At 50.8% G+C, this 12,213-nt stretch overlaps 1 protein-coding gene across 3 annotated transcripts in view; it reads left to right on the forward strand.

The window, feature by feature from the left end:
* The window catches only part of nup214 (nucleoporin 214), a 188,923-nt gene that overhangs the window by 166,563 nt on the left and 10,147 nt on the right, over nucleotides 1-12,213 (forward strand). Inside the window, exon 37 of one of the 3 annotated variants that reach the window (XR_015760679.1) lies at nucleotides 2,150-2,465. The exons of the other annotated variants lie outside the window; for them this stretch is intronic. The gene's annotated coding sequence lies outside the window, so the exon portion shown is untranslated. Of the gene's footprint in view, nucleotides 1-2,149; nucleotides 2,466-12,213 lie in introns of those variants that run through there. 3 annotated transcript variants of the gene reach the window in all.

Genomic DNA, 12,213 nt, shown 5'->3' on the forward strand with positions numbered 1-12,213 from the left:
CATCTGCAGTTTTTGTCTCTAACGGGTTCAGTGTTGAAGGCGCTGCCCACTGTTGTGTCTTATCTAAGAGTGTGTCACCCCCTCCTCTCTCCCAAGCTAAGACTGGCAGCATTAATTTACCGTCCTAGACCAGTATTTCCAAACCTGAGATGGGGAATTCCCTGCTGTGGCTGTGAACCTCACTTGGATGGTTCTGAAGTTGCTCCTAAACTACTCCTCCAAGGTTTGGCACCACGTGGGTCATCTCTACCACCTCGAGGGTAATCAAGGGTCAGGCACAAATGCTGACCTAGCTAGAGACAGCCACAATAGAAGAAACCTGTTGATCTGAGGGTGTGAGGTGAAGATAAAGGAAGAGCCAGATTTCTGGTGCTCATTCTGCCTTCCTTGCAAAGATAGGAAGGTGAGTATTGAAGCAACTGTAGATACATGAAGCAGGGAAAGGCCACTCAGCCCAGTGAGTCTGTTCCATCATTCAGTGAGATAGCAACTGCTCCGTACCTCATTTATCGGCCAGCACCCTGCTTCAAGTAAACTTGGACAAAAATTATAGGAGGGAGGGTTGCAGGAGTATGTGAGCTGGATTAAAGTGCTGGTTGAATGTATTTTTTCTTTTTTTTTCCCTCTCATCACCCCCCCACCCCCCACACACACTGCCACCTAATTGCAGTAGTGCTTATTTTTCCCCAGCACCCATGTTGCGTGTGTGCGGGTGTGAGACACACAAGGTGCATGAATCTTTATTCACATTGCCACCACCAGGAAGATAGGAAACCCCCGAGTGGCCAGTGACAAGCACTGCCCTTTGGTTAGATGGTTTTCAGTGGTCAGGTGCGGCCCACCATTGGCTCGGGAAGAATGGGCACCATGAGCTGGTTGTCTGATGGTGAGGGAATGGTTTGGTGAGGGGGGTGGAGGTGTACATTTGAACGGTCGGAACTCCAGTGCCACCAAACAGACCTGGCGACCCAGCTGACCCCAACACAATGGTGCTGGGACTTGGAGGAAAAGGCAAGAGATTGGCATTGAGTGTAATAGAGCCAGTGCAGACACAAGGGGCCGAATGACCTCTCTATAACAGTAGTTAAATACTCGGGCAATATAACAATTCTGTGATGGTTCAGTCACATTACACTCTCAGTCGCCAAACCTGAAATGTGGATTAGGCTGGGGGCGGTGCTGGCCTAGTTGCTTTATCACTGGACGGTTAATCCAGTGACCCAGCTAATGTCCTGGAAATCCAGGTTCGAATCCTGCCACGGCAGATGGTGGAATTTGAATTCAATGGAAAAAATCTGGAATTAAGAATCTAATGCTGGCCGTGAATCCATTGTTGATCGTCGGCAAACCCATCTGGGTCACTAATCCCCTTGAGGGAAGGAAGCTGCCATCCTTCCCTGGTGTGGCCTACACATGATTCCAGACCCACAGCAATGGGGTTGACTCCTAACAATTAGGAATGGGCAATAAACGCTGCCTGGACAGCGATGTCATCATCTTGAGAATGAATAAAGAAAAAGAAATGAGGAATGTGTAAGAGAGATACTATCTGAGCATTTGACACATGATGCCCCAGATATGAAGACAGGGTACCATCTGAAAACCTGGAACGGGAGCAAGAAGCTGCTCTCCCAACCCCCTGCTCTGGCTCCTCCATTCTGACAGACCTTGGCAACTCTTCTTTTTCAACTCCACCTTCTTTCCCTTTTCCCATTTCCTTTGATTCCTTAGTGACCAAATAAAAAAAATGGCCTAGAACGTACTCGACGTCCGAACAGTGCCAGCTCTCTCTGGGCCATGGGTCCCAGAAATTTACGACCCCCATCCGAGCGAAGACATTTCATCTCCGTCCAAAATGACCAACCGCTGACCTTGAAGCCACGGCGGGTTATGGTGAAGGGTGAAGGGTTCCGTACTCTCTGATCCTGCGTGTTCTTTCTGTCTGAAGAGAGGAGGCACGTTTACAACAAGAGACTCTTCCCCCTTCCTTCAGCTGTCTCGTTCTGTTTGAGCAGGAAGCAGGTGGTTCGGCCTTGTCCCTCTCCTCGAATTTGAAGGAACTAAAATTAACCGTCCCTCCAGTGAGAGGCTCAGCACAGATCCCAGCCTGGGGCTACTTTTAGAAACCAGACATCTCACGGTTTTACAGCTTGTCCTTGGGAACGTGGCCAGATCCTGGGAATGTGTTGCACATGGATTCCGAAGCACTCAGCCATTGGGACGCTGCTGGATGTTACCTGGTGGGGTGACCTTTGCTTGACATTGTTGTGCTGGGGTCAGGAGAGTATGAATCTCGGTGAAGATTTCCATCAACAGCGAGATTCTGTTCCCATCAGGGTCTCGGGGATAAATAGACAGATATAGTCAATTCTGTTTGCACTGTGTGCACTTAATGAATGAGGCAGTGAGATCATTTTGTCAAGTTGTGTAATTATCCTTTGTGACATTAAAGTGTAGATGTTGGTGACACTGAGGTCATTAATCCACTCTCTCTGTGCCGACTCTGTTTTTAATTATTCACTCATGGGAATGTGGGTATCACTGGCTGGGCCCAGTATTTATTGCCTGTCCCTAGTTGCCCCTTGAGAGGGTGGGGGTGAGCTGCCTTCCTGAACTACTGCAGTTCCCCCTGCTGTAGGTTGACCCACAATGCCCTTAGGGAGGGAATTCCAGGAATTTGACCCAAACTGTTTGACAGACCAATTCAAAACTACACCCACTTCCCCCATCACCACCTCCCCGTTATTTTGTCTTTGTTTTCAACATTTTTCTATTTTCTTTCCTTAAAAGATGTAACAGCTTCTGCCTTAGATTGTTGTGGCAATACTTTTCATTATGATATCTCTCTCTCTCTCTCGCTCTCTCTCTCACTCACTCTCTCACTCACTCACTCACTCACTCACTCACTCACTCACACATATTCTCACTTGCTTTCTCTCATGGTCCCTCATTCATTCACTCTCTCCTTCACTCACACCTCCCTCCAGACCTCAGATTCTCTGCTGTTGGTGCTATGCCTTCAGATGCACAGAAGTTTTGGCCCTGAAAATCCCTCCCATAACTTCTCTGCTCCCCTCTCCTTATTTGAATTCTTCCTTTAGTGCTATCTCCTAGAGTCATAGAGACGTACGACACGACAACAGACCCTTCTCAATCATGCAGATCTCTTTGATTAACCTTTCGGTCATCTATCCTAACATTCCTGATGTGGCTTGGTATCAAATACTGGGAGGAACCTTGGGATGTTCTGCTTTGTTAAAAATGCTACATAGATAGAAATATTTGTTGAAATATTATTTTCTGATTCATCCAGTAGAAATCTCTTCACTCTGCTCTGATTGAAATAGCCCCAGTTTCTCAACCATTAACCCATTTTCATGTAATCCCTGAGCACCTGCCTTAAAATACAAGAAAGGAATATTGAACCAACCCATTAATTGCTAATAAAACTGGGATAGTTTCAATGTAATGGGTACCTGGGAGTGAACAGTTGGATTCTGATCTGATTCTGAGACTCAAGAAGACAAATTTGAAACTGTTCAATTTGAATGGAATTGCTGCCAGACACTGTAACGTTTGAATAAACCTCAGAATGCTTTCCGTGAATGTTCCCTGAAGGAAGGAGGTTTTTTTAAGATTAGATTACTTACAGTGTGGAAACAGGCCCTTCGGCCCAATAAGTCCACACCGAGCCGCCCCCACCCCCCTACATTTACCCTTTCACATAACAGTACAGGCAATTTAGCGTGGCCAATTCACCTGACCTGCACATTTTTGGACTGTGGGAGGAAATCCACACAGACAAGGGGAGAATGTGCAAACTCCACACAGACAGCCGCCTGAGGCGGGAATTGAACCCGGGTCTCTGGCGCTGGGAGTGCAGCAGTGCTAACCACTGTGCCACCGTGCCGCCCACCAACTGGAACTTCACAGAACCCCGAAGTGTTTGACAGAGGCTCTGGTTGTGGTTTGTGCTGTAGTTATTGTGGGGAATCACGACAGCAAGTTTGTGCTGAGCATGTGCTGTGGACCACATCAACAGAATGGCCCAATAATGTGTTAGTTGTCATGGCTGAGGGATGTTGGGATGCTGATCCACTCTTACACATTCCCCCCTCTTGGATTTGATCTCAGTGCGTGTGTTAGTGACAGGTTTGGTGATTGCGGAGATGGGGAGAGCAGCTATTTTACTCTCAGTCTTTTTGATCCACGACGTGGGATTGATCCCACACAGTCTTCCATTCTTCTGATCTCCAGGATCTGCAGACTTCACTGTCGTCTTATTGATTACTGTGAAGCCTCTTTCAAGGATGCCCACCTTGAAGACGTTCTCCTCTCTGTACAAAGATCTCAATGAGTCTCTCTCTCCCTGCACTCCCTCAGTCCTCTCCTCTGCCCTGAAGTTCTTTAGCCACATCCTCAAACAACCAAACCGCCCCGTGGCTGAACATTTCAACTCCCCCCCCCCCCCCCCCCCCCTCCCCCCACTCTGCCGAGGACATGGAGGTCCTGGGCCTCCTTCACCGCCGCTCCCTCACCACCAGATGCCTGGAGGAAGAACGCCTCATCTTCCGCCTCGGAACACTTCAACCCCAGGGCATCAATGTGGACTTCACCAGTTTCCTCATTTCCCCTCCTCCACCTCATCCCAGTTCCAACCTTCCAGCACCGCCCTCATGACCTGTCCTACCTCCCAATTTTCCTTCCCACCTATCCGCTCAACCCTCCTCTCTGACCTATCACCTTTATCCCCACCTCCATCCACCTCTCGCACTCTCAGCTACCTTCCCCCCTCCCCCCAGCCCCACATCCCTCCCATTTAGCTATCCATCCTGGAGGCTCCCAGCTTCATTCCTGATGAAGGGCTTTTTCCAGAGACGTCGATTTTCCTGCTCCTCAGATGCTGTCTGACCCGCTGTGCTTTTCCAGCACCACACTCAACAGTCTTCCATTAATGCCAACTGCCCCTTAAGGAATGGGGGCAATCTCAAACTCCCCACAGTGGGTAATGGTGGAAAACTGTTCATAAAGTGGCTCTCATTTCTTAACCTGACCTAGAAAAGGCATACACATGGGGTCAGGCAATAAATGGAGTTCCTCTCGCTGGATTACTTGTTCGAGGTAAATCCTCGCTGGGTTCCCAACTCTGTGTTAATAGCCTCTCTGGAAGTCGCTGACATTGAGTTCGAGGGACATTAGATTCCACTCTAGATCTGTGTGTGTGTGTGTGTGTGTGTGAGAGAGAGAGAGTGTGTGTGTGTGTGTGTGTGTGTGAGAGAGAGAGAGAGTGTGTGTGTGTGTGTGTGTGAGAGAGAGAGAGAGAGAGTGTGAGAGAAGGTAGGGGCCAAATACTCCTGACTTCCAAAACACCTTCCTGCTCAGTCATTGTGAATCTCACCGGGAGATATTGCTGTTGCTGTTTCTGTCACCAACACAGTTCTCACTCCTTGGATGATGGTCAGAAAATGTACCAAATATTTCAAATGATTTGATAACAGTGACAACATCATAAATAAAAATAGAACTTTTTATAAAAATAGAGCCTGAGCTTTTTAAGAGCAATCTGTCAGTGTGGCAGAGTGAGTATTGGAGTGCAGTGATTATCTGAGTTGTGTTTATCTCTGTGCACTTCCCTCAAGTACACCCTTGTCCTCGACTATTTCCACTCCCTTGTGCTCCCACCCTCAGTTACCTGCTGTCACACAATAATGGCCTCTGCAGCACACTGCACTGAAGCTGCCATCTTGGATTGGACCCTTCTCGGGCTTTTACCCCATGCCCCTCCTGTCACGCCCCCTCTCCCTCTGGTTGTGCCCTGTTCCCCCATTGCCATCAGTTTTCAGTCTCACACCCCCACCCCCCCTTCCGACAGCCAATCAGAAACAGAGCAAGCTCTTTGTTACTCTGTTGGGTCATTAACTGTCAATCCTATTGGGAGCATTTAGGGATGAGCAATGAATCTAAATGCCACAGAGGGGTAAGTGCCAATGTACTGGAAACCACAGTGAGTCGGCCTTCCTCTTTTCCATCTGCAACTCCTTTTAACAACAAGAAAACGGGGAAATGAACACCCTATCATCCCGTCATCATTTCTCTGATGGGGCTGGCCATGTCCTGGGGATTAATGCGGGAAGACCAGGACAATCCGACGGGGTTGGGAGGGATAGACAAGTGGTTGATAACACCCAACACAGCCCCTCCCACCCTGAGGCTTAAACACTGAGTCAGCGTCTTTACTTATGGACTGTTCGGCACACACCAGATGTTAATCCTTCCCCTTTCAGTTCTATCCTCCCTCAGACACTTCCCCCTGAAACAAGGAAATTCTCCATGTGAGGAGCGTGTGGGTCAAACCTGGGCTCACTGCAGGAGAAGGGGGCGGTGGGGTTAGGATCTTGGGTTCTGAAGTTTAGTTGCTCTTTCCCGAGATGTTGGAGTCGCTTGAAAGATTTTAACTGCTGCTGATGTAGCAGTTATTTCAAAGCCTGCTAGTTCCTCCATGATGCTGTTGTTTGGCACTTGTGTGACTCTCCAGGGGAACATTTACCTACATTAAAGCTGCTCCATCAAATCCACTGCGGTGTCATAACAATGAAGGAGCACTAACAAAACTTGCTCCAATTGTCCGGGACCTTGGCGAGACCACACCTAGAGGACGATGTGCCATTTTGGTCTCCTTATCTGAGGACATTGTGGCGATGGAGGGGAGTGTAACAAAGGTTTACCAGATGGATTCCTGAAATCAGCACCACCCCCCTCTGTGCCCCCACATTCCTCGTGAAGGGCTTATGCCCGAAACGTCGACTCTCCTGCTCCTCGGGTGCTGCCTGACCTGCTGTGCTTTTCCAGCAACACACACTCTTGAGTCTGACTCTCCAGCATCCGCAGCCCTCGCTTTCTCTGGGTTCCTGGGACGACAGGACTGATGTCTGAAGAGAGACTAGATTGGTTAGGTCTACACTCACTAGAGTTCAGAAGAATGAAGGGGGGCATTTCATTGAAACCTGTAAAATTCTAACAGGACTAGACAGGGTCAACATGGGAAGGATATTTCTGATGACAGGGAGCCCAGAACCGAGGAGGGGTCACAGACTAAAGATACAGGAGAGGTCAGGGAGCACGGAGATGAAGAGAAACATCTTCACCCAGAGAGTGGGGAGCCTGTGGAATTCCCTGAGCCCAGAACATTGAACATTTTGAACAAGGAGTTAGACGTATTAGCGTTAAAGAGATCAAAGTGTGGGTGGGTGGTGAAGAGGGGGGAAGCAGGGAGGGTACTGTGATGAATGATCAGCTGTGATCATACTGAATGGCGGAGCAGGCTCGATGGGCTGAATGGTCTATTCCTGTTACGGTTTTCAAAGTTTCTATCTATCCGGTTAAGGGCAGTGTGTGATTTGGAGGGGGACCGGTAGGGGATAGTGCTTGTTGCTCTCCGTGAGGGAAGGTGAGGGTTTGGTCGGTGTTCACTCACCTTGAGGGCTTGGACCATAATGCACTGTGCTTCCTCTCTGAAGAGGGTTCCTGTGCAGCGCTGGGTCTGTCCTCCAGCAGGCTGCTGTACGACTAAGAGAAGAGGCCTTTACTGTGGCCTCTGCCTGAGATTGTGCTTTCAGAGGACCTGGACCTGGGTCACCAAGAGATCTGGGCTGAAGTGAGCTTTTTATTCCCGATCTAGTCCTAGCACAAACTGCTGCCAACCTGGTTAGACGTACATCTTTATACCTAAATCCCTTTGCGTCCTCACTTCGCCCTCGGGCTGGAGCCTCCTCCAGTCCAACAACTTCACCCCCGAATCTAAAGAGCCATCCATTCCTTTGGTGGCAGGGCGCCCCCGTCTGTCTGTGCCCCAGTGTTTGAGGCAGCTGAGCCACCTCCACTGCTCTGTGAGTCCTACCTCTCTGACCAAATGTTTGCTTACTCCTCCCACCGGTTCCTTCCTTATTTTCACTTTGGCATCTCCATTTTTATCCCATTGTACCCTGGCATGTTATCCCACTCGAAAGGCACTATATAAATGCAAATACAGCAATTGTTGGAGGAGAGAGAAACAGAGTCAGCATTTCGGGACAAGTGAGCGTTCTGAAGAAAGGATCGTGGACTCAAGATGTTAACTTTGCTTTCTCTCTCCACAGATGGTAGCCGACCTACTGAGTTTCTCCAGCGATTTCTGTTTTCAGATCTCCACCATTCGCAGTTTGTTGTTTCACTGTGGTAATGCAACTTGGATGGAGGGGGATGTAACCTGTTGGCAGGTATCCATGTGTAATAGTGGGACATGGGCTGAGGTGCGGTCCATCACTTGGCTGGAGCCAACAGGTCCTGGTCTGATTGTTGTATTTATCCTTGGGACCATTTCAATAGGGAAGAGTCCCATCACTTCCATCCCCACATTCAGAAATACTGACGACAGTGACGGGGAAGCATTGTGTGTGGGTGTGGATGAAGGGGGGGTTGTGTATGGGTGTATATGTGTGTGTGGGTGTGTATGTGTGTGTGGGTGGGAGGGTGTGTATATATGTGGGTGTGGGTGTGTTTGTGGGGTGTGTATGTGTGTGTGGGGGGGTTGGGTGAGTATGTGGGTGTGTGTATGTTGGGTGTGTATGTGTTGGTGTGTGTGTGGGGGTATGTGTATGTTTGGGTGTGTATATAGGGGGTGTGTGTGTGGGGGTGTGTGTATGTTTGGGTGTGTATATAGGGGGTGTATGTGGGTTTGGGTGTGTGTGTAGAGGGTGTGTATGTGGGTGTGTGTGTATGTTTGGGTGGGTGTGTGCATGGGTGTGTGGGTGTGTATGTAGTGGTTGTGTATGTGGGTGTGTGTGTAGGGTGGGCTTGGGTGTGTGTGTAGGGTTTGTGTAGGGTGTGGGTGTGTGTAGGATGTGTGTGTGTAGTGTGGGTGTGTTTAGGGTGAGTGTGTAGGGTGTGTGTGTGTAGGGTGTGGGTGTGTGTGTAGGGGGTGGGTGTGGGTGTTTGTATAGGGTGGGTGTGGGTGGGTGAGTGTGTAGGGGGTGTGTGTTTGTGGTGCGTGTGAGGTGTGTGGGTGGTGTGTATGTGTAGGGGGTGGGGGTGTATGTGTAGGGTGGGTGTGTGTGGGTGTAGGGTGTGTGGGTGTATGTAGGGTGTGTGTGTGTGTGTGTAGGGTGTGTGGGTGTGTGTGTAGAGTGTGTGTGTGTTTGGGAGGTGTGTGTGTAGGGTGTGGGTGTGTGTAGGGTGTGGGTGTGTGTGTGTGTAGGGCATGTGTGTGTCTAGAGAGAGTGTGTATGTGGGTGTGTGTGTATGTTGGGTGGGTGTGTGTATAGGGGTGTGGGTGTAGGGTGGGCGTGGGTGTGTGTAGGGTGTGGGTGTGTAGGGTGTGGGTGGGTGTGTTGTGTGTGTGGGTGGGTGTGGTGTGTGTAGGGGTGTGTGGGTGGGTGTGTTGTGTGTAGGGGTGTGTGGGTGTGTGGGTGTTTAGGATGTGTGTGGGTGTATATGTAGGTTGTGTGTGTGTGGGTGTATAGGGTGTGTGTGTGTAGGGGGTGTGGGTGTAGTGGGTGTGTGTGGAAGAGGGTGTGTGGGTGCGTGTGTAGGGTGTGTGTGTAGGGTGTGGGTGTGTGTGTGTAGGGTGTGTGTGTGTAGGGTGTGTGTAAGGTGTGGGTATGTGTGTAGGGTGTGTGTAAGGTGTGGGTATGTGTGTAGGGTGTGTGTGGGGTCTGTGTGTGGGTGTGTGTGTAGGGTGGGTGTGTGTAGGGTGTGTGTGGGTGTGTGTAGGGTGTATGTGGGTGTGTGTGTAGAGTGTGTGGGTGTGTAGGGAGTGTGTGTGGGGTGTGTTTGTGTGGGGTGTGTGTGTGTGTAGGGTGGGTGTGTGAGGGTGTGTGTGTGTGTGTAGGGTGTGTGGGTGTGGCTGTGTGTAGGGTGTGTATGTGTAGGGTGTGTGTGTGTAGGGTGTGTGGGTGTGGCTGTGGGTGTGTGTAGGGTGTGTGGGTGTGGCTGTGGGTGTGTGTAGGGTGTGTGGGTGTGGCTGTGGGTGTGTGTAGGGTGTGTGGGTGTGTAGGATGTGTGTGTGCGAATGGAGTAGGTGCGGGGGTGTGTGTGGTATGGGTGTGTGTGTGTGTAGAGAGGTGTGTGTGTGGGTGTGTAGGATGTGGGTGTGTGTGTAGGGCATGTGTGTGTAGGCGGTGTATGTGTAAGGGGTGGGTGGGTGTGTGTAGGGTGTGGGTGTGTGTGTGTAGGGCATGTGTGTAGGCGGTGTGTGTGTAAGGGGTGGGTGGGTGTGTGTAGGGTGTGGGTGTGTGTGTAGGGCATGTGTGTGTAGGCGGTGTATGTGTAAGGGGTGGGTGGGTGTGTGTAGGGTGTGGGTGTGTGTGTGTAGGGCATGTGTGTGTAGGCGGTGTGTGTGTAAGGGGTGGGTGTAGGGTGTGGGTGTGTGTTTAGGGTGTGTGTGGGTGTATATGTAGGTTGTGTGTGTGTAGGGTGTGTTTGTCGCGGGGGTGTGGATATGGGTGTGTGTGTGGGGTGTGTGATTGTGTGTTGGCTGTGTAGGGTGTATGTAGAGTGTGTGTGGGTGTGCAGAGTGTGTGTGGTGGGGGTGTAGGGTGTTGGTATGTGTGTGTGGGTGTGTATGTGTGTGTGGGTGTATGTGTGTGTAGACAGCGTGTGGGTGTGTGTAGGGGTGTGGGTTTAGGGTGTGTGTGTGTTGGGTGTGTGGGGGTGTGTATGTAGGGAGTGTGTGTGTGTGTAGGGTGTGGGTGTAGGTGTGTGTGTGCAGGGTGTGTGGGTGTGTGTGTAGGGTGTGTGGGTGTGTGTGTGTACGGGTGTGTGTGTAGGGGTGTGTGTGTTTAGAGGTGTGTGTATGTGTAGGGTGGGTGTGTAGGATGTGGGTGTGTAGTTTGTGTGTGTAGGGTGTGTGTGTGTGTGTGTAGGGTGTGTGTGGGTGTGTAGGGGTGTGTGTGAGTAGGGTTTGTGTGTGTGGGTGTGTGTTAGGATGGGTGTGTGGGTGTAGGGTTTGTGTGGGGGGTGTGTCTGTAGGGTGTGTGTGTGTTTGTATGTGTGTGTGGGGGGGCGTGTGTGTGTGTGTAGAGTGTGGGTGTCGGTGTGTGTGTGTGTAGGGTGTTTGTGTGTGTGTCGGGGTGTGTGTGTAGGGTGTGTGTATGTGTGTAGGGTGTGTGTGTTTGTATAGGGTGTGTGTGTGTAGGGGGTGTGTGTGTGTGTGTGTGTAGGGGGTGTGTGTGTGTGTGTGGGGGGGGGAGTGTGTGTGGGGGGGAGTGTGTGTGGGGGGGAGTGTGTGTGGGGGGGGAGTGGGTGTGTGTGTGTATGTGTAGGGGGTGTTTGTGTAGTGTGTGTGTAGGGGGTGTGTGTAAGGGCGGGTGTGTGTAGGGGTTTGTGTGTGTGTAGGGTGTGTGTATGGTGTGTGTGCGCGTGTGTAGAGGGTGTGTGTGTGTATGTAGGGGTTGTATGTGGGGTGTGTGTGTAGGATGTGGGTGTGTAGGGTGTGTGTGTGGCTGTGGGTGTGTGTAGGGTGTGTGGGTGTGTAGGGTGTGTGGGTGTGGCTGTGGGTGTGTGTAGGGTGTGTGGGTGTGTAGGATGTGTGTGTGCGAATGGAGTAGGTGCGGGGGTGTGTGGGTATGGGTGTGTGTGTGTGTAGAGAGGTGGGTGTGTAGGATGTGGGTGTGTGTGTAGGGCATGTGTGTGTAGGCGGTGTGTGTGTAAGGGGTGGGTGTAGGGTGTGGGTGTGTGTTTAGGGTGTGTGTGGGTGTATATGTAGGTTGTGTCTGTGTAGGGTGTGTGTGTAGGGTGTGTTTGTAGCGGGGGTGTGGATATGGGTGTGTGTGTGGGGTGTGTGATTGTGTGTTGGCTGTGTAGGGTGTATGTAGAGTGTGTGTGGGTGTGCAGGGTGTGTGTGGTGGGGGTGTAGGGTGTTGGTATGTGTGTGTGGGTGTGTATGTGTGTGTGGGTGTATGTGTGTGTAGACAGTGTGTGGGTGTGTGTAGGGGTGTGGGTTTAGGGTGTGTGTGTGTTGGGTGTGTGGGGGTGTGTATGTAGGGAGTGTGTGTGTAGGGTGTGGGTGTAGGTGTGTGTGTGTGTAGAGTGTATGGGTGTGTGCAGGGTGTGTGGGTGTGTGTGTAGGGTGTGTGGGTGTGTGTGTGTACAGGTGTGTGTGTATGTGTGTGTGTAGGGGGGTGTGTGTATGTGTAGGGTGGGTGTGTAGGATGTGGGTGTGTAGGATGTGTGTGTAGG

The sequence above is a fragment of the Chiloscyllium plagiosum genome, unplaced genomic scaffold (genome assembly GCF_037043375.1).
Source record: "Chiloscyllium plagiosum isolate Xiang-an unplaced genomic scaffold, Cpla_swu_hap1 HiC_scaffold_21, whole genome shotgun sequence".
In the NCBI taxonomy this organism is placed as follows: domain Eukaryota; kingdom Metazoa; phylum Chordata; class Chondrichthyes; order Orectolobiformes; family Hemiscylliidae; genus Chiloscyllium; species Chiloscyllium plagiosum.